A 24,441-nucleotide genomic window follows, 5' to 3' on the forward strand; every position below is an offset into this window, starting at 1 on the left:
CACTCTCTGTTTGCTACTTTCTTAACCTCAACCTGGTGTCGTACTTGCCATTCGATTCCAGAATTGAGATGAACATTAATCGTGAGCTGCAACACCTCCTTACCTGACATTGGCCACAAAACGCTTGCATCCATAGGGATGGCTCAAAGTGTGGCAGGTGTGGGACACGCCTTCTTCAGCCCATCATGCTTGCACTGCCACCTAAATCAACTATCTACAAGGCTGAGCTACTGGCCATCTCTCTCTAAATCAAACTCCATCCGAACAGGCCTCAGAAGACCCAATGGTACTGACAGACCACCGTGTCGTCCTCAGACAACAGGCGCTACTAGATATGGATACGTTGGGGCATGAGATCAGCACATCGCTCTCCCGGCCGTCGTCAGTTTTCGTCACTGAAGCAGTCACTTCTCAGGCAAGTAGCTCCTCAATTTGCCTCACAAGGTCCGAGTGCACCCCACTTGCCAACAGCGCTCGGCAGACTGACGGTCTACATCTACTACATCTACATCTACATTTATACTCCGCAAGCCACCCAACGGTGTGTGGCGGAGGGCACTTTACGTGCCACTGTCATTACCTCTCTTTCCTGTTCCAGTCGCGTATGGTTCGCGGGAAGAACGACCGTCTGAAAGCCTCCGTGCGCGCTCTAATCTCTCTAATTTTACATTCGTGACCTCCTCGGGAGGTATAAATAGGGGGAAGCAATATATTCGATACCTCATCCAGAAACGCACCCTCTCGAAACCTGGCGAACATTCTACACCGCGATGCAGAGCGCCTCTCTTGCAGAGTCTGCCACTTGAGTTTATTAAACATCTCCGTAACGCTATCACGGTTACCAAATAACCCTGTGACGAAACGCGCCGCTCTTCTTTGGATCTTCTCTATCTCCTCCGCCAGACCGATCTGGTACGGATCCCACTCTGATGAGCAATACTCAAGTATAGGTCGAACGAGTGTTTTGTAAGCCACCTCCTTTGTTGATGGACTACATTTGCTAAGCACTCTCCCAATGAATCTCAACCTGGTACCCGCCTTACCAACAATTAATTTTGTATGATCATTCCACTTCAAATCGTTCTGCACGCATACTCCCAGATATTTTACAGAAGTAACTGCTACCAGTGTTTGTTCCGCTATCATATAATCATACAATAAAGGATCCTTCTTTCTATGTATTCGCAATACATTACATTTGTCTATGTTAAGGGTCAGTTGCCACTCCCTGCACCAAGTGCCCATCCGCTGCAGATCTTCCTGCATTTCGCTACAATTTTCTAATGCTGCAACTTCTCTGTATACTACAGCATCATCCGCGAAAAGCCGCATGGAACTTCCGACACTATCTACTAGGTCATTTATATATATTGTGAAAAGCAATGGTCCCATAACACTCCCCTGTGGCACGCCAGAGGTTACTTTAACGTCTGTAGACGTCTCTCCATTGATAACAACATGCTGTGTTCTGTTTGCTAAAAACTCTTCAATCCAGCCACACAGCTGGTCTGATATTCCGTAGGCTCTTACTTTATTTATCAGGCGACAGTGCGGAACTGTATCGAACGCCTTCCGCAAGTCAAGGAAAATAGCATCTACCTGGGAGCCTGTATCTAATATTTTCTGGGTCTCATGAACAAATAAAGCGAGTTGGGTCTCACACGATCGCTGTTTCCGGAATCCATGTTGATTCCTACATAGTAGATTCTGGGTTTCCAAAAACGACATGATACTCGAGCAAAAAACATGTTCTAAAATTCTACAACAGATCGACGTCAGAGATATAGGTCTATAGTTTTGCGTATCTGTGTCGACGACCCTTCTTGAAGACTGGGACTATCTGTGCTCTTTTCCAATCATTTGGAACCCTCCGTTCCTCTAGAGACTTGCGGTGCACGGCTGTTAAAAGGGGGGCAAGTTCTTTCGCGTACTCTGTGTAGAATCGAATTGGTATCCCGTCAGGTCCACTGGACTTTCCTCTGTTGAGTGATTCCATTGATTTTCTATTCCTTGGACACTTATTTCGATGTCAGCCATTTTTTCATTTGTGCGAGGATTTAGAGAAGGAACTGCAGTGCGGTCTTCCTCTGTGAAACAGCTTTGGACAAAGGTGTTTAGTATTTCAGCTTTACGCGTGTCATCCTCTGTTTCAATGCCATCATCATCACGTAGTGTCTGGATATGCTGTTTCGAGCCACTTACTGATTTAACGTAAGACCAGAACTTCCTAGGATTTTCTGTCAAGTCGGTACATAGAATTTTACTTTCGAATTCACTGAACGCTTCACGCATAGCCCTCCTTACGCTAACTTTGACATCGTTTAGCTTCTGTTTGTCTGAGAGGTTTTGGCTGCGTTTAAACTTGGAGTGGAGCTCTCTTTGCTTTCGCAGTAGTTTCCTAACTTTGTTGTTGTACCACGGTGGGTTTTTCCCGTCCCTCACAGTTTTACTCGGCACGTACCTGTCTAAAAAGCATTTTACGATTGCCTTGAACTTTTTCCATAAACACTCAACATTGTCAGTGTCGGAACAGAAATTTTCGTTTTGATCTGTTAGGTGGTCTGAAATCTGCCTTCTATTACTCTTGCTAAACAGATAAACCTTCCTCCCTTTTTTTATATTCCTATTAACTTCCATATTCAGGGATGCTGCAACGGCCTTATGATCACTGATTCCCTGTTCTGTTCATACAGAGTCGAAAAGTTAGGGTCTGTTTGTTATCAGTAGGTCCAAGATGTTATCTCCACGAGTCGGTTCTCTGTTTAATTGCTCGAGGTAATTTTCGGATAGTGCACTCAGTATAATGTCACTCGATGCTCTGTCCCTACCACCCGTCCTAAACATCTGAGTGTCCCAGTCTATATCTGGTAAATTGAAATCTCCACCTAAGACTATAACATGCTGAGAAAATTTATGTGAAATGTATTCCAAATTTTCTCTCAGTTGTTCTGCCACTAATGCTGCTGAGTCGGGAGGTCGGTAAAAGGAGCCAATTGTTAACCTAGTTCGGTTGTTGAGTGTAACCTCCACCCATAATAATTCACAGGAACTATCCACTTCTACTTCACTACAGGATAAACAACTACTAACAGCGACGAACACTCCACCACCGGTTGCATGCAATCTATCCTTTCTAAACACCGTCTGTACCTTTGTAAAAATTTCGGCAGAATTTATCTCTGGCTTAAGCCAGCTTTCTGTACCTATAACGATTTCAGCTTCGGTGCTTTCTATCAGCGCTTGAAATTCTGGTACTTTACCAACGCAGCTTCGACAGTTGACAATTACAATACCGATTGCTGCTTGGTCCCCGCATGTCCTGATTTTGCCCCGCACCCGCAAGGCTGTTGCCCTTTCTGTACTTGCCCAAGGCCGTCTAACCTAAAAAACCGCCCAGCCCACGCCACACAACCCCTGCTACCCGTGTAGCCGCTTGTTGCGTGTAGTGGACTCCTGACCTATCCAGCGGAACCCGAAACCCCACCACCCTATGGCGCAAGTCGAGGAATCTGCAGCCCACACGGTCGCAGAACCGTCTCAGCCTCTGATTCAGACCCTCCACTCGGCTCTGTACCAAAGGTCCGCAGTCAGTCCTGTCGACGATGCTGCAGATGGTGAGCTCTGCTTTCATCCCGCTAGCGAGACTGGCAGTCTTCACCAAATCAGATAGCCGCCGGAAGCCAGAGAGAGCTAGCAAAGCCAGACAATGCTTAAATTCAGTGATCTGACAGGAACTGGTGTTACCACTGCAGCGAGGCGGTTGGCTGTGTTACTGGGCATTTATAATGGAACACAGACTCTCTGACTTGTATTGATCCTCACAAACTCCCAAAACCTGTCAAAGAAATTCAACATCCATTGTTTGATAAACAGACTAATAGATACGACTAGGATGTTGTGGAAGCCTTAACAGACTCGCAGACATTGTGAATTGATGTCAATTTACTTTGGGTAAAAGGATATGAAGATATTCTGCATAATGAAACTGTTGAGCACCTCGCTAAGAGGAGCATTACGGAAGGACAGTACCACCAACATCAACCCACTACGGCAGGTCTCCACTCGACGGTCAAGAACGCTGCTCATCAGGAACTGTGAATGGATCATATCCCAACAGCATAAGGGCGGCCAGTTGGCGGTCATACAATCAAATGTCTCTTCTTGGCCATGGTTCACCTCGGTGAAGGTTAGTAGACGTCATGTGGTCTCTCTCATCTGGATGAGGTTGGGACACACATGTTACCTTGCCCACCTATACCATTTGAAAATCATCGAGTCTGGACACTGTGATCAGGACACAATGGTGATGGCAGAATTGAACCACCTCTTATTGGCATGTGACAAGTACTCGGTCACACAATGGTCTTGTACAAAAAATGGTTGTGACAAGCTATTCCTCCCTAGAAGTGCAACTGCCTTACTTCTCCAATTCAATATTTATGATTATTATTTGCTCACGAAATGTTTAAAAGGAGCTGGTATCAAGTTTAGACCTATAAGGGTTTAGTCCACAGTAGTAGAGTAGGGGCGGACTGGGCCTAATTTTGATAGCAAAGTGATATGCAAATTAATTAAATTGATCAATTAATTAACACCACCTACACCTACACCCCACCAACTCCCATCCCCACTCCTCCATATGTCATGTGTTTTCCCCAACTGACACATGGGTACTCCTCCCCTCCTTCTCCCCTTCTCCAACTACCCTATTGGCAGAAATTTCGAATTTTGGCGGGAATTCCGATTTTTTTTTAGGAATATCTTTGTTCCAGGACTGGGCTGACATCCCGCCCCCCGACCCCCACACCCGGGGGTTGGCACGAAATTAAAGATGGCAGTAACCTTTCTGGGACTCAAAGCCTGATACTTCTGGACAGAAAGCCCAAGTGCACCCCCCCCCCCCCAACACATAGAAACTGTCCAGATGAGTGAGAGGAAGGTTAGGTTAGTGCACCTGATTTATTTAGGTTGGAAAACCGAAGTAAAGATCGGTCCTAATTACGTAATTAACCATAAATATCAGTTCTAAGTATGCAACTATATGCATACTGCTACAAAAGAACTGCCTGAAATCGCTGTGAAAAAATTTCACAATACCACTCAAAACCAGTGGCAGATGCACCCAAACTCTATCCCTCCCCTATAAGCTGGTAGGAAAAAGGATGGAGGGAAAGGTACTATTTTTATTTTTTGGCAGGAATTGTGCTCAACTGACTAAATGCTGATGATGGACAGAGAGGAGTTTAATAAGTGTATTGGATGTAAGCATACAGCTGAGGACTGTATATATCGTTGTTCGACGTCAGAGATCGTTACAGATGCGTCCCCTTGCATTGCTCGACAATCACCGTGCAGCCCAGGTAATTGTAGCTAATATATGGTACCACAACTGATGGAAAGCGCTTCAATGTTCTAATTACACATTGAAATTCTCATGAGAAGAAAAATCATCATTCGTAATCAATGGGTCGTAATGCAACTATGTACGGGGGACTAGGGAAAATCGTCATCCCAAAATATTCCACCAGAAGAAAGTGGCGGCAGTTGAACGTACGTTCTTCTCGATGTACGGTCACGAACTGACGAAATCAGAGGCCCTCCATCTACCTCTCTCCCTTCACTTATGATGGGGATACAGGCTTTTCTCAGATGTCCAACGGCTACCGCACGCTGCGCTCTTCTTTGCGGCATACCGGACTCCTGTCGGCAGATGAGCGGCCACTCGCCTTGGGACGACGGCGGTTGCACAGTCTAGGCAGTGGTTCTTCGCAAACACCAAAGACCGTAACGCCCACTGACCAAAGCGAAATAAATGACGGCCGCAACTTGCTTGTTTGTCTAACATGTAACTACAGCCTGGCCAGCGCACAGCTGTCTAGGGCGCACCCCCCCCCCCCCCCCCCCCCCGCTACCTGCACACACACACACACACACTAGACCATCCCCCAGACTGCCCCTGCAAGAGCCCACCGTTCTGAGTGTCAATGCACCTCCTATAAGCAAGCATCTGTTAAAAACGAAAGCAAAATCGCGAAGATAATAAATGTCCTCTTTCCACGAAAATTAGTGCAGTCCATCTTCTTTGAGTTTTATGAGCAATATCAGTTTAGTCTTTACGATCGACAGCAGCGTACAATTCACATCTCTCTCTATCCGCCGCCTCCCATTATTTTGTGACATCCAACAAAGTGAAAAAAAAACTACAGCACTGCCGCCGATTACAGAAGACCAAACTACAGAGGTCGGGCTACACATCTTCTATACTCGTACATCTCCATCCCGCGTAAAAACGAAAAAAAACTTCCACTATTTTTCGCGTCGATGTGGATGAAATGATGATGATTAGGGCAACACAACACCCAGACCCCGAGCGGAGAAAATCTCCGATCCAGCCGGGAATCGAACCCTGGCCCTTAGGGCTGACAATCTGTCGCGCTGACCACTCTTTTTTTCCATTTTTTTCGTTGTGTTTGGTCATTGCGGACGTCACATGTCATCCGTTGAAGTTCGTTTGTTGATCCTTTCACTCAGTTTTTTATTACAGAGGCCAAGCAGCTCTCTGACCGAACACGCTGAGCTATCGTGCCGGCTAAACCACTCAGCTACCGGGGGGCGGACAATTTTGTTGTGAAAACTACCGATCACTGCAGAATGTCCTCATTATTTCAAAAGTGTCACCAGAGTAAAGAAAATGCGAGAATTTAGACTCTGAAGAAGAGACATCTATGTTAAGCAATTTCTTTCAGCTTGAGGGACAAATTACATGCCCTGACAGCATCCCCCGCGTTCAAATGAGTGTCCATAAATAAACTGTCATGCACGTGTGTATCAGAAACATTTCAGACATGAGAAATAACATTACAGAATACAGCCTTTTACGCCATTCGCTCACATATCGGAAAAACACAATCATTTATGTTCGACAACAACAAGCTATAATTCAAGAGGACGATGTTGTTTTGTACACTATGGCAGGTCCCATTTTACCAGTGTGATGCTATATCGCACTGTCATTTAGGACACAAATCGTGGGAGCATGTCTTGTAACAGAACCTCCATCACCTAGTAGAGAACACAGTGAGATTCCTCCGATATGTCAAAACCAAATACTGTATGCCTGATGACGTCTGACAGTTTCTTTTTTCATACCTCGCCTGTAGCGACCTGTATGTGAAGTTTCTGTGATCCAGAAGACAATCATTCGCAATAACAGCAGATTCCTGTGTGATCATTACAGAACAGAATGTTTCATGCAATCGACTCACATGTCGGGAAATACACTCTCATTTCTAGGTTCCACAATGAGCTATAATTCAGGTGGTGTCTACTTTATAAATAGAGATCATGAAGTGTGAAATAACACAGAACTTGCGGTAACACCTATTTTAAACAAGTTGGTTCAAATGGCTCTGAGCACTATGCGACTTAACTTCTGAGGTCATCAGTCGCCTAGAACTTAGAACTAATTAAGCCTAACTAACCTAAGGACATCACAAACATCCATGCCCGAGGCAGGATTCGAACCTGCGACCGTAGCAGCCGTTCGGTTCCAGACTGAAGCGCCTAGAACTGCACGGCCACTCCGACCGGCTTTAAACAAGTAATCAAGATGTTAATAATAAAAACAGTGTATGATTCCGTGAAAATAGATACAGACGATTTCTGTTAGTTTTATAAGCAAAATCGGTGTAGATTGAAAGCATTCCGCATGTTCAAACTACAGACAGTCATGCACTAGGTCATTACATTCATTTCAGACGTATGAAATACCGATAAAAATCAGCATCTATACAGTCATTTAGTACATTGAGGGCACTCCTCATCATTGTTTTTGTTGTGTCTAGACAAGACAGCCTAGACACAATGAGAGGAAGCCGAAAGGCACGCGCTAAGTTAAAGCAGGATGGCGTGAGGTCTGAAACAGGATACGTAATGAATGATATAAAGAAAAGTACGTAGCTTCTGGACTACTTAACTTTAATCCATCCTTTTTGGTATATCTGGAGATTGTGGCGATACAAGTGAGACTCTTTAGATACATGCAATGTTACTAATGGCGCCTTGCTAGGTCGTAGCCATTGACTTAGCTGAAGGCTATTCTAACTATTTGGCTCGGCTAATGAGCAATGCTTCGTCAGTATGCATCGCTAGCTACGTCGTCCGTACAACTGGGGCGAGTGCTATCCCGTATCTCGAGACCTGCCTTGTGGTGGCGCTCGGTCTGCGATCACACAGTGGCGACACGCGGGTCCGACATGTACTAATGGACCGCGGCCGATTTAAAGCTACCACCTAGCACAGCACGGGTGGTGTCTGGCGGTGACACCACAGTTTTCTAACATCCCGAGTAGGTGAAAACTGCTAACTATCTGCATCCAAACTTTAACCAGTCATACCACTCTTTGTAATACAACCTCCTATAAGATTTTATCACGTCTCTCTCTGTCTTGTCATATATCGAAAAACAAATATTGTCTACGTGTTGACATCGAACATATTACATACACATGTGTAAGGTGGCAGAATAAAAAGTCAGATTAATACCTTACATGAGACCTTTACAAATCGCAATGTGAAGGTGAAGATGACACCTAACGTAAATCGACAGTTATGAGAACATTTGCCTATCAATATGTAATTCAAAAAGGGTTTGCAGTCAATCGATGGTAATTAACACACCATTACTATACAATGCATGTCTTTGAGCGGAAGGTAGAACAAGGAATGCGAGTTGAGTCGCTTTTAGTTTTGAAAAGCCATCTCCACAATGGTGTAGCGAAACCGCGTTGCAGGAGTTACGCCAGCGACCACTTAAAGGGGTGGCAGGAAAGAGGACAGCGACCCTGGGCCAAGTGATTCAAGCTGGAGGGCCGCCTGAAGCGGTACAAGGGCAGAGAAGAAGCTTTAGAAAACTGTGTTTCCAAATTCCAATGGGAGACGAACAAAAGCAAGTGACGCATTTTCGTCCAGCGAGTGCAACACACGGAAAGGTCAATGTACTTTAGGTGTCTAAAACGGGCACAAAACGTTCAGTTGGCGGAAACTCACTAGGAAGAAGAAAACTACTGAAGTTTCAACGCAGTTTGATCGAAGGGACGTTGCGATTGGTAGAGAGTGTTTCTACAAAATGGGTCGAAAAAAGCCGTGACATGAAAAAGGAACCCAAGTGGAGGGAGGCAGTTCCGCCATGAGAGGACAAGAGTGAAATTTTGTAAGGAGGACTCTTCTCTGAACTGGCGTCAAGTGCAGAACGGAACGCTTAACGCTCCGTACGACGCAGAGAAGAAATTGGTGTGAACACTGCGTTCACAGCGGTTGCACTCCAGCCAAAATTTGCTGTAGCAACGATTAGCTCCAACTGTGGAGAAATGAACGAGCCAAATTAGTTCATTGTTCTTGCGAGAACTGAGAGGGCACTATAATATGCACGCTGCTCCAACCATGTGCGTGTATATCACCACATAATAAGACTAGGGCTGAGTACATGTTTTCTCGCATAACGAGAAACATAGGGAATGTTTCTACTGGAAAGTTCAGCAAAGGCCAGATAAGTTTTGCAGGAATTTCAGTGGGAGAGAGTGGCCTTGCAGACAGTAGCACGTCGCAGCTTAAGGTAAGTACCGCGTGCAGAGACGTAAACTTTGTTGGTTTACCAGCTTGCGTCCACTGTAAACTCGAGCGGCCTTGGGTAATCTTGCGCTCAAATTTGTCACTTGACTAACTATCCACCGTAGACTTGAGTGTCATCCTAAATAGTACCGAACTTTGACCCGGAATCGGGCGATTTTCGTAGTACTGAACAACATCATAGCGTATGTGTAGGAGCAATTTTGTAAAGAAACGTCCAATTAAACTTTCATACTGTATTATTGTGCTTAGGATTAATGTAAAGAAACTTCCAATTAAACTTTCATAATATTGTGCTTAAGATTAATGTTCTTTCAGAGAGTTAATATTTAACATTGTTGTGTATAAACGTATTTCACTTTTTGATTTTGGCAAGATGCGTTACCCATTGCGCTGTTTTTATGTTGACTAGTTGAAAGCTGTGTGAAAAGCTGTAATTTGGTGGGAAATAATGCGACATTAAACTTGTCATTTCACCTCACACTGTTCTCCATTCTAGAACAATCAAAAAACAACACAACCCCCGCAACCATACACATCTGTTGCCCCATTGGGGCACGTGGCCATTAGACGAATTCGCTTCCACAGATCTGTGTAAAGTTTGGTTGCCTGTACTGGAGGAAGACCACATCCAACAAACTATCAATCACAAGCGAGGGGCCCTGAGTTGTTATTTCATAAGCAGTTTAATACATTGTTTTTCAGCTGTAACACATCCAAGCCGTGTCTACTGCTTTGTACATCGCCATACACTTTGTTTTTCTGCCATGACTTCGAGATTTGCGTCAGGTGCTAAACCGACATTAACATCTTTTCATCATCTGGCTCTCACAGAAAGCTGAACATCGCATGTGTAAACTGTGCAGCTCCCATAACACACAAGATGGTAGAAAGGCGATGTTTCTCATTGACAAAAATGTAGAAGACATTGCAACATATGGAAACTGGATGCGTCTGCAGCATTGTAGAGCGCTTCCAAACAGCTGTCCAAAGGTTACGACCTTTACAGTTAATCTCTTCTTCCACAGTGACAGGGTCTCAGTTTCCATTTTGAAGACCATTGTTTCCTCATTTTGCATCCATGCACATGATTACTGTTCTGGTGTTGATCATCGCTGGAAGGTGCTGTTCACTATGTACATAAGTAACTAAAAATAAAAGAGGTACTGTTAACTTATCGGTGGAAAAAAAGGTGTGGAGGGCAATAGGACGTGTCTGCAGTTGTGAGAAACACTTTCAAACAACTGTCTGAAGACGATGACCTCTAAATTTAATCCCATGCACTAAAATGACAAGTAGCAGATATCCAGTGTTCCGCCAGCTGCCAATCAACAGCGTACCGGTGGACGAATGAGATGCGAAAGACACCGTCGATATGGGATGATCTACTGCAACTCACTGCATTTCATAGTGAAGGCATCACTGGTGCGTATCCGCCACTCGAGCTGCTGATAAACCAACTAGAACAAAGTCAGTAGACTGTTGTCCTGCCCCTTAGGAAACTAATTGATTTTATAAGTCTTTTTCAGTTGGAAATGTACTATCCTCAGTCGCACTTCCCATATCACTCGTAGTAGTAGCGGTTTTGACAGATGCTGCTAAGCCTCACAAGGAAACAGAGCGATGAATAGGAAAAGACATGAATATTTTCGACTGCTGATACATTGAGTTACCAGCCACGCCCTGCTGGACGAAAATGCACACGAAGAACCAGCAACTTCTTACAAGGGAATAAGCCCTACGATCAGTAGCCAAAGGAGATTTAAAGTCTCATTGCTGTTTACAGTAGTATCACCACGACTCTGGTAGCATTCCTCTTGCACACAAAAGTCCTGTTCTGATGTTAGGTAGTTTTTGCTCATGTGTAGGATAATACAGCAATTTCGTCCAAACACCATATCTCTAGAGGACACACTAACACTGTTAAAGCTGAATACGTGGCATTAGACAACTCTCCTACAGAACACTCTACGGAATGGCTTAAGTCAGATAAACGCATTGATTTTTCTCCATAATACTTAAGGAATAACATTGCTTGTGAGGACCAACCTTAATTCCTTAATATCTATATTCGACTGCATGTGTGAAAATACAGTTCTGGATTGGTATAAATATGTTTTACCTGATTTAATACGGAGCCTCTGTGTGTGTTTATATCGCCTTTGTTGAAATATGTGTTACAAAAACTCACATAGTTAAAACTGAATGCAGACACACAATAATTTTTTAGCTTTTCTCGGCCTTTAGTGTCTGGGTACCCCTACCCCACCTCAATTCCCTGCAATTTACGGTACTTTTTCTCTAATTTTATGCATTCTCAGTCAGTTTACATAAATTTACCAGTTCTTCACGATTTTACATATTTCGTCGTATTTCCCTCAATTTTACGTATTTCCCATGAATTTGTCACAGTTACATCGGGTTTTGTTCGATGTCATTTTTCTATATTTTTTGATAATTTTCCGTACGCATATGGTCATATTGCTGGCATACCCATGCGTTGTTTGATTTTATACAAAGATATTTGCGTGTCCTATACACCAGCTTACTAAAAAAATCCTAAGAATTCCCCTCTTCATGATGATCTACATGCAAGCATTTTGCATCATGGAGGATCATGAAAAGTTTGGTGTCACCGCCAGACACCACACTTGCTAGGTGGTAGTTTTAAATCGGCCGTGGTCCATCAGTACGTGTCGGACCCGCGTGTCGCCACTGTGTGATCGCAGACCGAGCGCCACCACAAGGCAGGTCTCGAGATACGGACTAGCACTCGCCCCAGTTGTACGGACGACGTAGCTAGCGACTACACTGACGAAGCCTCGCTCATTTGCAGAGCAGATAGTTAGAATAGCCTTCAGCTAAGTCAATGGCTACGACCTAGCAAGGCGCCATTAGTAACATTGCATGTATCTAAAAGAGTCTCACTTGTATCGCCACAATCACCAGATGTACCAAAAGGATGGATTAAAGTTAAGTATTCCTGAAGCTACGTACTTTTCTTTATAGCATTCATTACGTATCCTGTTTCAGACCTCACGCCCATCTGCGTGAGCGTAGCGCGTGCCTTTCGGCTTCCTCGCATTGTGTCTAGGCTGTCTTGCCTGGACACAACATTTTTGGCGACGAGTCAACGGAAAGGGTCTTGTTCTTTCTAATTGCTTACATTTACTTGTGTCATGGCTTCGCCAGATGTACTGTCCGAATTTTATCGCTTGCAGAATCAGCAGACGCAGGCGTTATTGGATGCCCTTGGACAGCTCGTCCAGGGTCAACGTGCACTGCAAAACGATGCGGCCGCCGCCGCTTCATCGCTACCGCAGCTACAACATGCAGTTGCACCCCCATTTTGTCCCTACGAACCAGCTAAGGAAACATGGACGGAGTGGTCACGCCAGTTTGGATTTCATCTCGCTGCCTACAGAATTCAAGGTAACGAGCAGCAGCCTCATTTATTGGCGTGTGTAGGGGTGCAAACGTACCGTGTGATAGTGAAATTATTTCCCCGACGCGACGTAGCAACTCTGTCCTACGAAGAAATTTTGTCGGCATTGGACGTCTATTTCAAGGAAACAGTTAATGTAGTTGCAAAAAGGTATACTTTCTTTCGTACAAAACGTACGGCCGGTCAAACTAATAGGGAGTGGGTTGCAACTTTGCAAGGCCTTACAAGGGATTGTGCTTTTGAGTGTGAATGTGGACTCCCTTATTCAGATACTATGGTACGTGATGCAATAGCACAGAACGTTTCTGATGTTCGTATACGGGAACAGATTTTGAAACTCGTCAATCCCTCCCTTCAACAAGTGATAGACATATTGGATAGACAAGACACGCTTGACTTTGCTCAGGAATCATTTGCAACTTCGCCAGCCGTGTGTAACATTAACCGGCCTGCCAGGCGCGCTGCACGGCCCGGTAAACTGCCCTCGCACACGTCCGCGCAGCTGCCGCCACGCTCTAAACCAGGTGTGCCGCGCCAGCATACAAATGCAGTGAAATCATGCCCGCGGTGTGCTACTAGACATTCGCGTGACAATTGCCCGTCACGCCAAGCTATTTGTTTTTACTGTAATAAGAAAGGACATGTTCAAAGTGTTTGCCAGAAAAAGCTCAGATCAGACAATCACAACCATTCCAGGCCCTTTGCTTCGCGCCGGAATCGAACCAAGAATACTCAGGCTCGTGAACCTTCGCCCATGGACATTCATGTAGATAATTCCACTTCGTCCAGTGCCACTGTCTCTAACAGTGACTGTGTGTCGACGTCGCCGGAAATCGCGTCAAGTCGCAAGTGCTTCTGTACCAGTGTCAGTTCAACTTGCACGAGACAGTCGCTCTTGTCATCAGCAGGACAATAAACTTTTTGTAGATTTGGACTTTAATGGCAAGGTCATACCATTCCAGCTCGATATCGGAGCTGTAGTTTCATTGATCAATCACGACACGTACAAACAACTGGGCAAACCTCCGTTGCGTGCCGCAAATGTTCAGTTAAATAGTTATTCAGGACAGCATATCCCTGTGTTAGGACAGTGCACTCTTCTTGCAACATACAAGGGACAAACAAAACTTGTGTCATTTTACGTTCTTCGTTCTTCTTCTGCAGTGAACTTGTTTGGTTTAGATTTATTTCAGTTGTTTAACATGTCTATAGTAAATCAGGTCCTATCAGTGAATCAGACTGTGCCTTCCGCCAGTGTTTCTCGGCTATGTGAAGAATTTGCAGACATTTTTGCACCGGGCCTTGGTTGCGCTAAGAACTATGAAACAGCTACAGAGTGTGTTGGGTAAAATTAACTATCGCTTTCTGCGCAATGCCTCTTTCATTTCAGCTCCGCTTCATCGCTTACGCCGTAAAGGTGTTCCGTTCGTCTGGACGACGGAATGCGAACGCGCCTTTCGCAAGTTGAAATCGGCGTTGCTTTCTAATACTTGCCTTACGCCATTCGATCCCCAGAAAGCCCTTTTGCTGATGGTAGATGCATTGGATTTCGGGATTGGTGCTGTGCTTGCGCACAAAGATGGATCGCATGATCGCCCTATTGCCTTTGCGTCCAAATTGCTCTCGTCTGAGCAAAGAAATTATTCACAAATCGAGACAGAAGCTTTGGCTCTCGTGTTTGGTGTTACTAAGTTCCATGATTTCTTGTATGGTCGTCACTTTACCATCATCACAGACCACAAACCTTTGACGTCGCTTTTTCATCCGAACAAGCCTGTACCTCCGCGTACAGCGCAGAAATTCATTCGCTGGTCTATTTTCCTCTCGCAGTACCGCTACGATATCTTGTATCGGTCCACTGCTAAGCACAGAAACGCCGATGTGTTGTCCCGTTTGCCTGTTGCTGAGGATAGAGCATTCGATTCTTCCGAACTTGCTTGCATGTTCATTGATGCGGAAACCGATGACGTGGTCGACTCGTTTCCGATTGATTTTCGTCGTGTAGCTACAGCCACAGCTGCTGACCCGGTCCTTGCTACCGTTTTGCGTTTTGTTGCTACGCAATGGCCTTTGTCAAAGTCTTGGATCGAGGATTCGTTGGTTCGCCGATTTTTTGCTCACAAGGAGAGACTTTTTGTTCGACGTGGTGTTTTGTTGTTGCGTTCTGATAATGATCAGTCCAGAGTCGTGGTCCCACGTTCGTTACAGTCCTCTGTTTTACGGCTTCTTCACCAAGGACATTGGGGTATAGTGCGAACGAAACAACTTGCTCGTCAGCACTGTACTTGGTTCGGAATCGATGCTGCGATTACGAAAATGTGCTCTTCTTGCATGGCGTGTGCCGAACAACAATCCGCACCGCCGCGGAAAGTCTTTGCATGGCCAAAAGCCACTTCCCCTTGGCAACGCTTGCACATCGATTTTGCTGGTCCATTCTGGAATGCTCGATGGTTGGTTCTGGTAGATGCCTTCAGTAATTTTCCTTTTGTTGTCCGGATGTCATCCACGACGTCCTCTGCCACCATCCAAGCGTTGTCTGCTATCTTTTGCATTGAAGGTCTTCCGCACACTATTGTTTCCGACAATGGCCCACAATTCATGTCCGCAGAATTTCAGTCATTCTGCCAGGCCAATGGCATTCAACATCTGACATCCGCGCCGTTTTCGCCTCAGTCCAACGGTGCCGCTGAACGATTGGTCCGGACTTTCAAGTCACAGATGTTGAAGTTGAAAGAGTCGCATTCTCGGGAGGACGCGTTGTTGCTCTTTTTGTCATCGTATCGCTCTCAGCCCCGAGATGGTCGCTCGCCGGTTGAGTTTCTCCACGGTCGTCCTCATCGAACCTTGATGTCTTTGCTGCACCCGCCGCATCAGGTTCCTGTGCAGCAGCAGACTTCTGCTTTTGCTCCAGGCGACGTTGTATTCTATCGCAACTATCGAGGTTCACGGCGTTGGCTCGCAGGGCGCATTCTTCGCTGCCTCGTCCACGCGATGTATTTGGTTTTGGGGGCCTCTGGTGAGGTGCGTCGGCATCTCAATCAGCTGCGCCTCTGTCGTCGCTCGCGTTCTGCCGCTCCCCGTCTGCTTTCAGCGACGGTGCCGTCCGGTCAGCGCCCTGGCGATCCATCTACTGGCTCGCCTCATCCCCAGGTGTTACCGACGATGCCTTCCATTTTGCCCCATGGCGACGCGCCGCTGCCGCCTCCGCCGCCGCCGCCTGTCTTCCAGCCGGCGCCGCCCGCAGGGGACGCTTCGCTGCAGCCGCCAAGCGCCTCCCTGGGTCACGCGCCGCCGATCGCTTCCCGTGACCAGCTGTCCTCCGCCATGGACCTCTTGCCCGCTCCGGACCACATGACGTCATCGCGCGTCGGATACCCCGACGCAATGGAGGTCGACCCTTCGGCCCCTCCTGCCTCTTTACGGGCGCATACACCGCATGTTGACGTGCACCCTGGACTAGGTTTTCAGGCGTTTCCTAGATCCCCTCGGACCGAATGGCCGGGTGCGGGTGGCACAGCCTCGCCTGTTGTTAGGCTCCCCACCTCATCGCATACGTCACCATGGGGTCCTCCCCACGGCGGGCGAAAGCCTTATAACACGACCGTTCGCCGATTTGCGGGGGAGGAATGTGGTGTCACCGCCAGACACCACACTTGCTAGGTGGTAGTTTTAAATCGGCCGCGGTCCATTAGTACGTGTCGGACCCGCGTGTCGCCACTGTGTTATCGCAGACCAAGCGCCACCACAAGGCAGGTCTCGAGATACGGACTAGCACTCGCCCCAGTTGTACGGACGACATAGCTAGCGACTACACTGATGAAGCCTCGCTCATTTGCAGAGCAGATAGTTAGAATAGCCTTCAGCTAAGTCAATGGCTACGACCTAGCAAGGCGCCATTAGTAACATTGCATGTATCTAAAAGAGTCTCACTTGTATCGCCACAATCTCCAGATGTACCAAAAGGATGGATTAAAGTTAAGTATTCCTGAAGCTACGTACTTTTCTTTATAGCATTCATTACGTATCCTGTTTCAGACCTCACGCCCATCTGCGTGAGCGTAGCACGCGCCTTTCGGCTTCCTCGCATTGTGTCTAGGCTGTCTTGCCTAGACACAACAAAAAGTATAGTAACACTCATCTCATACCTAGATGAGGCTCAATGAATGGTCCGGGTTAGAAACTCAGTTTCTGGAAATAAATCCGTGTACTGCTACAACACATCAGAGAGCTTGTCTGCAGACTCATGTAGCAATGAACTTGATGGAAACTCCAAGTCTGGCACAGTTCTACACGTTCATCTGACTTCCACTCTACTGTATGGGGATCAGCAACAGGGAGTTGACATGTGTACAGAGTTGATTTCTGCTGCTGCTCTGATATTTTTCCCATAATTATATGCCCTTATTGCTTACCAGATGAGCTTCGCAACTTTTGTTTACACCCTTCAACTCTGATACATTACCACAATACTGTCAAGACATCTAAAAACTACAGATTTTAGGTATATATTTTTTCCTAGTAATAAGCTATTCGTTAGTTGAAGTGTGTTGACTGCACTTGCATCTTGGAACGTGAGAGTTTCCTTTCTCCATACTCACAGAGTCCACATCCCCGGCAGCTTAATTTATAGACGAACAGTTAGCAAGTTATTCATTCAAACCGCAACTGTCCACAGGTGACAGCTCTACGCACATACATAAAGAGACTACACATGTTTATTACCAATCACGAAGCCTCGATTTCAACCACTGTACATAATTTTCGACAGTGCTACATCCTTGTCAATATCGAAAAACTCTTTGCAAAACGATTGTGTAGGAGATATAGGTACATTTAAATTCATCCTGCAAAAGAGGATAACATCTTCGATGCAAGTTATATTACCGGCATTTCCTACTAATATTGTCTAGATTCTCCAGCAATAACAACAAACCAAGGCATCCTTTTGCCCCTATCACACCTCTTTTTATACTCTTAAAAATCCATGACAGTGGCACATCATCATCCCAATTCCGCTATTTTCTGTGCTTGATGTCCATTCAAAAGAGCGAGATAGTCCTTCGTGAGTGTTATTCTTATGTACAAAATAGAACAGCACATTAGTCAGACGATATAGTAAAGCACTGTGCGTGAATGTACCCAGTCACTCATGACCAAATACGCTACAGATGCATTGAACTTGCTCTGTTTTTTATTTTTTGTACACTATGGCAAGTCCCTCTTTACCAATGAGATGTTATATTGCACTGGCGTTTACGGAACAAATCGTGAGAGCATATCTTGTAACAGAATCTCCTAACATCACCTAGTAGAGAACCCTATAAAATCCTCCGATACAACGAAACCAAATATTGTATGTGTGATGACATCTCACTTTTTTTCAATAACACGTTTATAACGATCTGTATGTAAAGTTTCTGTCATCCAGCAGACAATCATTTGCAATAGCAGCAGACCACTGTGTTCCAGGTTCGTAAGTAATTTCATCATCACAGAGCAGCATGTTTCATGCAATCTACTCACATGTTGGGAAAAACACTATCATTTCTACGTCCTACAATGGTCTATAATTCAAGTGGTGTCTACTTTATAAATTGAGGTTATGAACCATGAAATAACACAGGACTTACGGTAACACATATTTTTAAATATACAATCATGTTGATAATAATAAAAACAGTCATGGATCCATGAGAATAGATATATTCGATTCCTGTTACTTTTATAAGAAAAATCGGTATTGATTGAGAACATTCCACATGTTAAAATTACAAAGCGTCATGCATGAGATCATTACATTCATTTCAGACATATGAAATACCCATAACAAGCAGCATCTACACAGTCATTTAGTACATTCGAGAGCACTCATCATCGTTATTTTGTAACATTTAAAGTAGGTAAAAAACTATGATCTATCTGCATCCAAACTTTAATAAGTCATACCACTCTTTGTAATAGAACCTCCTATAAGATTTTACCACATCTCTCTCTTCTCATATATCGAAAAACAAATACCATCTGCGTGTTGACATGGAGCATATTACATATACAAAGCGATAAAATCACAAGAGAGGGGCCTGTGTTGTTCTTTCATAAGCAGTTTAATACATTGTTATTCAGCTGCAATACATCCGAGCAGTGTATGAATACAACTTTGTACATCACTGTACACTTTTTCTACCATGACGTCAAGATCTGTATCAGGTGCTAAACCGACATTAACAAGTTTTCAGCAACTGCTCTCACAGAAAGGTGAACATCGCCTGGAGTAAACTATGCAGCTCCCACATAAGATGGTAGAAATAAAACACACAGGTGATGTTTCTCATTGACAAAAATGTGGAAGACATTGCAACATAGGGAAACTGGATAAGTCTGTGGCATTGTAGAACATTTCCAAACAGCTATCCAAAGGTGATGACCTATAAGTTAATTTCATCTTCCACAGCGACAGGGTAGCAGATGTCTCGGTGTTCCATTTTGAAAGAGCATTATTTCCTAATTTTGCAGTCATGGACATGATTATTGCTCCAATGTTGATCATTGCCAGAAGGTGCTGTTCACTATGCACGTAATGAACTAGATATAAAAAGAGGTATTTTTATCTTATTGGTGAAAAAAGATGTGGAGGGCATCACAACATATGGAAATAGTACTAGTCTGCAGCTATGAGGAACACTTCCAAACAGCTGTCTAAAGATGATGACCTCTACATTTAGTCCCATGCTTCACAGTGACATGTAGCAGATGTCCAGTGTTCCATCAAGGCTATCTCCATCTCCATCATGTGGGGTCAGTCAATCATTATGTGATAATCAAATGTGTACCAGTGGATGGATGGGATGGGAAAGACATCATTGATATGGGATGGTGTAGTATAATATACACCACAGTTGATAACATGATCAATTTAAGCAATTTTACCAGTTCTTCTATAATTACAACACCAGCCAATGACACAGCAGAATGCTTCCCAATTTTTGTATCATCGCTAAATCACACATCATCAACTTTGCAAGTACCATACCCTACATTATGAATGCAGATAGAGTACTTTGCAGTACATCCATTTGATCATATACACCACAGTATACCATATAAAGTCTTATACCAATGCAGTTAGGTTATCTTTACATTTCCAGCACACCAATCACGGTGCAGAATTTATGGTTACAACTGGTCATCTATCCCTGTGTGGATAGGAGTCACAGATTTTTCTCGCATTCATAGCATAAAGCCAGAGATTGACAGATCCCCCCCCCCCCCACATTGTCTTTGACCAATCCTCCCTGCAACATGGTCGCCGATTTAATCTGCATATAACCAGAAGTATGTGGGTCCTATACCCATTACATCCCACATTGCATGAAGGAAAAGAGCGAGCAGTGACAGTAACTGCTGTTCAGGGAAGACTATTCTACACCAAACTTACCCACAGCACCCATCGAACTGCAAAAGATCTCTCCAGATGTGTGCATGTCGAGGAAAATAATGCCCCCTATCCATATATAACATACATGAGAGTGTTGCAGTGATACAACAAATGGTTGAGAACGAAAATGTTGTTTATATGTGATGGAGCTCCAGACGGATGGAGTTTGAAACATTTCACATAAATCAACTGTGCTGTCAGTTCTGAACTACACTCCTGGAAATGGAAAAAAGAACACATTGACACCGGTGTGTCAGACCCACCATACTTGCTCCGGACACTGCGAGAGGGCTGTACAAGCAATGATCACACGCACGGCACAGCGGACACACCAGGAACCGCGGTGTTGGCCGTCGAATGACGCTAGCTGCGCAGCATTTGTGCACCGCCACCGTCAGTGTCAGCCAGTTAGCCGTGGCATACGGAGCTCCATCGCAGTCTTTAACACTGGTAGCATGCCGCGACAGCGTGGACGTGAACCGTATGTGCAGTTGACGGACTTTGAGCGAGGGCGTATAGTGGGCATGCGGGAGGCCGGGTGGACATACCGCCGAATTGCTCAACACGTGGGGCGTGAGGTCTCCACAGTACATCGATGTTGTCGCCAGTGGTCGGCGGAAGGTGCACGTGCCCGTCGACCTGGGACCGGACCGCAGCGACGCACGGATGCACGCCAAGACCGTAGAATCCTACGCAGTGCCGTAGGGGACCGCACCGCCACTTCCCAGCAAATTAGGGACACTGTTGCTCCTGGGGTATCGGCGAGGACCATTCGCAACCGTCTCCATGAAGCTGGGCTACGGTCCCGCACACCGTTAGGCCGTCTTCCGCTCACGCCCCAACATCGTGCAGCCCGCCTCCAGTGGTGTCGCGACAGGCGTGAATGGAGGGACGAATGGAGACGTGTCGTCTTCAGCGATGAGAGTTGCTTCTGCCTTGGTGCCAATGATGGTCGTATGCGTGTTTGGCGCCGTGCAGGTGAGCGCCACAATCAGGACTGCATACGACCAAGGCACACAGGGCCAACACCCGGCATCATGGTGTGGGGAGCGATCTCCTACACTGGCCGTACACCACTGGTGATCGTCGAGGGGACACTGAATAGTGCACGGTACATCCAAACCGTCATCGAACCCATCGTTCTACCATTCCTAGACCGGCAAGGGAACTTGCTGTTCCAACAGGACAATGCACGTCCGCATGTATCCCGTGCCACCCAACGTGCTCTAGAAGGTGTAAGTCAACTACCCTGGCCATCAAGATCTCCGGATCTGTCCCCCATTGAGCATGTTTGGGACTGGATGAAGCGTCGTCTCACGCGGTCTGCACGTCCAGCACGAACGCTGGTCCAACTGAGGCGCCAGGTGGAAATGGCATGGCAAGCCGTTCTACAGGACTACATCCAGCATCTCTATGATCGTCTCCATGGGAGAATAGCAGCCTGCATTGCTGCGAAAGGTGGATATACACTGTACTAGTGCCGACATTGTGCATGCTCTGTTGCCTGTGTCTATGTGCCTGTGGTTCTGTCAGTGTGATCATGTGATGTATCTGACCCCAGGAATGTGTCAATAAAGTTTCCCCTTCCTGGGACAATGAATTCACGGTGTTCTTATTTCAATTTCCAGGAGTGTATTATTCCAGTGTCTGGAGTCAGTACCAGGAAGGTACCGGCATGAGAGAAATGATCGTAAAGCATAAACACACACTCCTATGGCTATACGGTACTGCATCTAAAAATGCTATTTTATTAAAGCCATGTGGTTTCCGAAATATTAGCTATGCGGAATGTAATGCTCTTAATAATCTAATGCAGGATATATTTGTCCAACATCAGACATACAGCCACCCTTTATGTTTCCTACCCTAAACTTTAGAGTAACCAACTTTAAAATGATAAAACTACTTCCTTCTACGCCATTCTGATGTCCTACACAGGTATCGTCGGTGTATATCCACTGCTAGAGTTGTTTATAAACCAACTAGAACGAAGACAGGAGACTGCTGTTCTGCCTCGTCAGAATTTAATGAATTTTAGATGTCTCTTTAAGTCGGAACCGTACGTATTGTCAATCACACTTCCCATGTCAGTCATGCTTATTAGTAGTAGTAGTAGTGGTTTTGACGGATGCTACTATGCCCTCACTAGGAAATAGAGCGAAAAGAAAGAAAAGACATGAATATTTTCAATAGAGCAGTGAGCACTTGTGATGGTGGTGTGGTGGATGGTCCAGTGTGTGTGTGTGTGGTCGCCCTAGGTAACTGTGCTCTGGAAATGGCGCGGTTACATTTTAGACAAACAAACGAGTTGTGCTCGTCATTTATCTCGGTTTGGTCAGGGGGCATTATGGTCTTTTGTGTCAGTGAAGACCGCTGCCTGGACTATGCAACCGCCATCGCCCAAAGGCAGGCAATGAGCGGATGGCAAGTGCCCTCTCGTCCACCAACAGGAGGTCAATATGCCACAAAGAAGAGTGTGAAATGCGGTAGCAGCTGGCCGTATGAAAAAGCCTACATCCCCACTGCTCATGTGCAGCATAGTCGACAGGCCGAGTGCGGACCTCTGGTACAGAGCCGAGTGGAGGGTCTGAATCAGAGGCTCAGACGAATCTGCGACCGTGCAGGCTGCAGATTTCTTGGCTGGCGCCATTGGGTGGTTGGGTTTCGGGTTCCTCTGAATAGGTCAGGAGTCCACTACATGCAGGAGGCGGCTGCACTCGTAGCAGGGCTGTGTGGCGTCGACTGGGAGGTTTTTTAGGTTAGAGGGTCTTGGGAAAACACAAAAAGGGCTTCAGCCGCAAAGGGTGCAGGCCGAGCGCAGGAAAAACGTAGATACAGGAACCATTGGTATAATAGTTGTAAATTATCGTAGCTGTGTTGGGAAAGTACCAGAGCTCCAAGTGCTAATACAAAGGGCTGGTGCTCAGATCGTTACAGGCACTGAAAGCTGGCTAAAGTAGGAGATAAGTTCAGCCGAAATTTTTGCGAAGAACCTAACGGTGTTCCGAAAGCATGGGCTAAGCACAGTAGGCAGTGGCGTATTTGGTGCTGTTAGAAGTACGAAGGTTGCCCAGAAAATAATGCACCGCATTTTTTTCTCTGCCAAAAACAATGCTATGAATGCGAAACGTTACATATGGATTATTTGAAGTCTCCTGAGTGAGCGTGCCAAGTTTCCGTCACTTCCGACAGATAGCGTATCTCCAGGACAAATTTGGAAATTTGTGGTAAGGTCTTATGGGACCAAACTGCTTACGCACTACTTACGCTAACTTAAACTAACTTACACTAAGGACAACACACACACCCATGCCCGCAGGAGGACTCGAGCCTCCGATGGTGGGAGCCGCACGGACCGTGACAAGGCGCCTAGACCACGCGGCACCTCCAGGACAGTTTCAAAATGGCGTCTGTAGTTGATGCACGTTATAAGCAACGTGCCTTCATTGAATTTCTCAGTGCAGAGAAAGAAATTGTGGGGAACATTCACAAACGCTTGTGCAAAGTCTACGGAGCATCTGCTGTCGAAAGAAGTACAATTAGTCCCCGGGGCACGGAGGGTGAGGTCATCAGAAGGCGGTTCGGCGGAGCTCCACGATTTGCAGCGGTCGGGGAGACCATCCACGGCTGTCACGTCTGACATGTTACAGCGATCTGATGTTGTCATTCGCGACGACAGACGCATTACGACTCGAGAAGACATTTTGAGGACGATGAGGAGGAGGTGGTTCACACAGTGAAGCGCTGGCCCCGCCACCATGACAAGGGTTCGTACCGACAGGGCACACACGCCCTTGTTTCGCACTGGAGGAAGGCCATAAAATTGGATGGAGATTACGTGGAAAAATTGGGTGTCTAGATAAAACACGTTTCTTTCGTGTGTGTAATTCTCATTATGTTCAATAAAGAATTATTGAAGAAAAAAATGCGGTGC

This window comes from Schistocerca serialis, chromosome 3 (genome assembly GCF_023864345.2).
Source record: "Schistocerca serialis cubense isolate TAMUIC-IGC-003099 chromosome 3, iqSchSeri2.2, whole genome shotgun sequence".
Lineage (NCBI taxonomy): Eukaryota > Metazoa > Arthropoda > Insecta > Orthoptera > Acrididae > Schistocerca > Schistocerca serialis.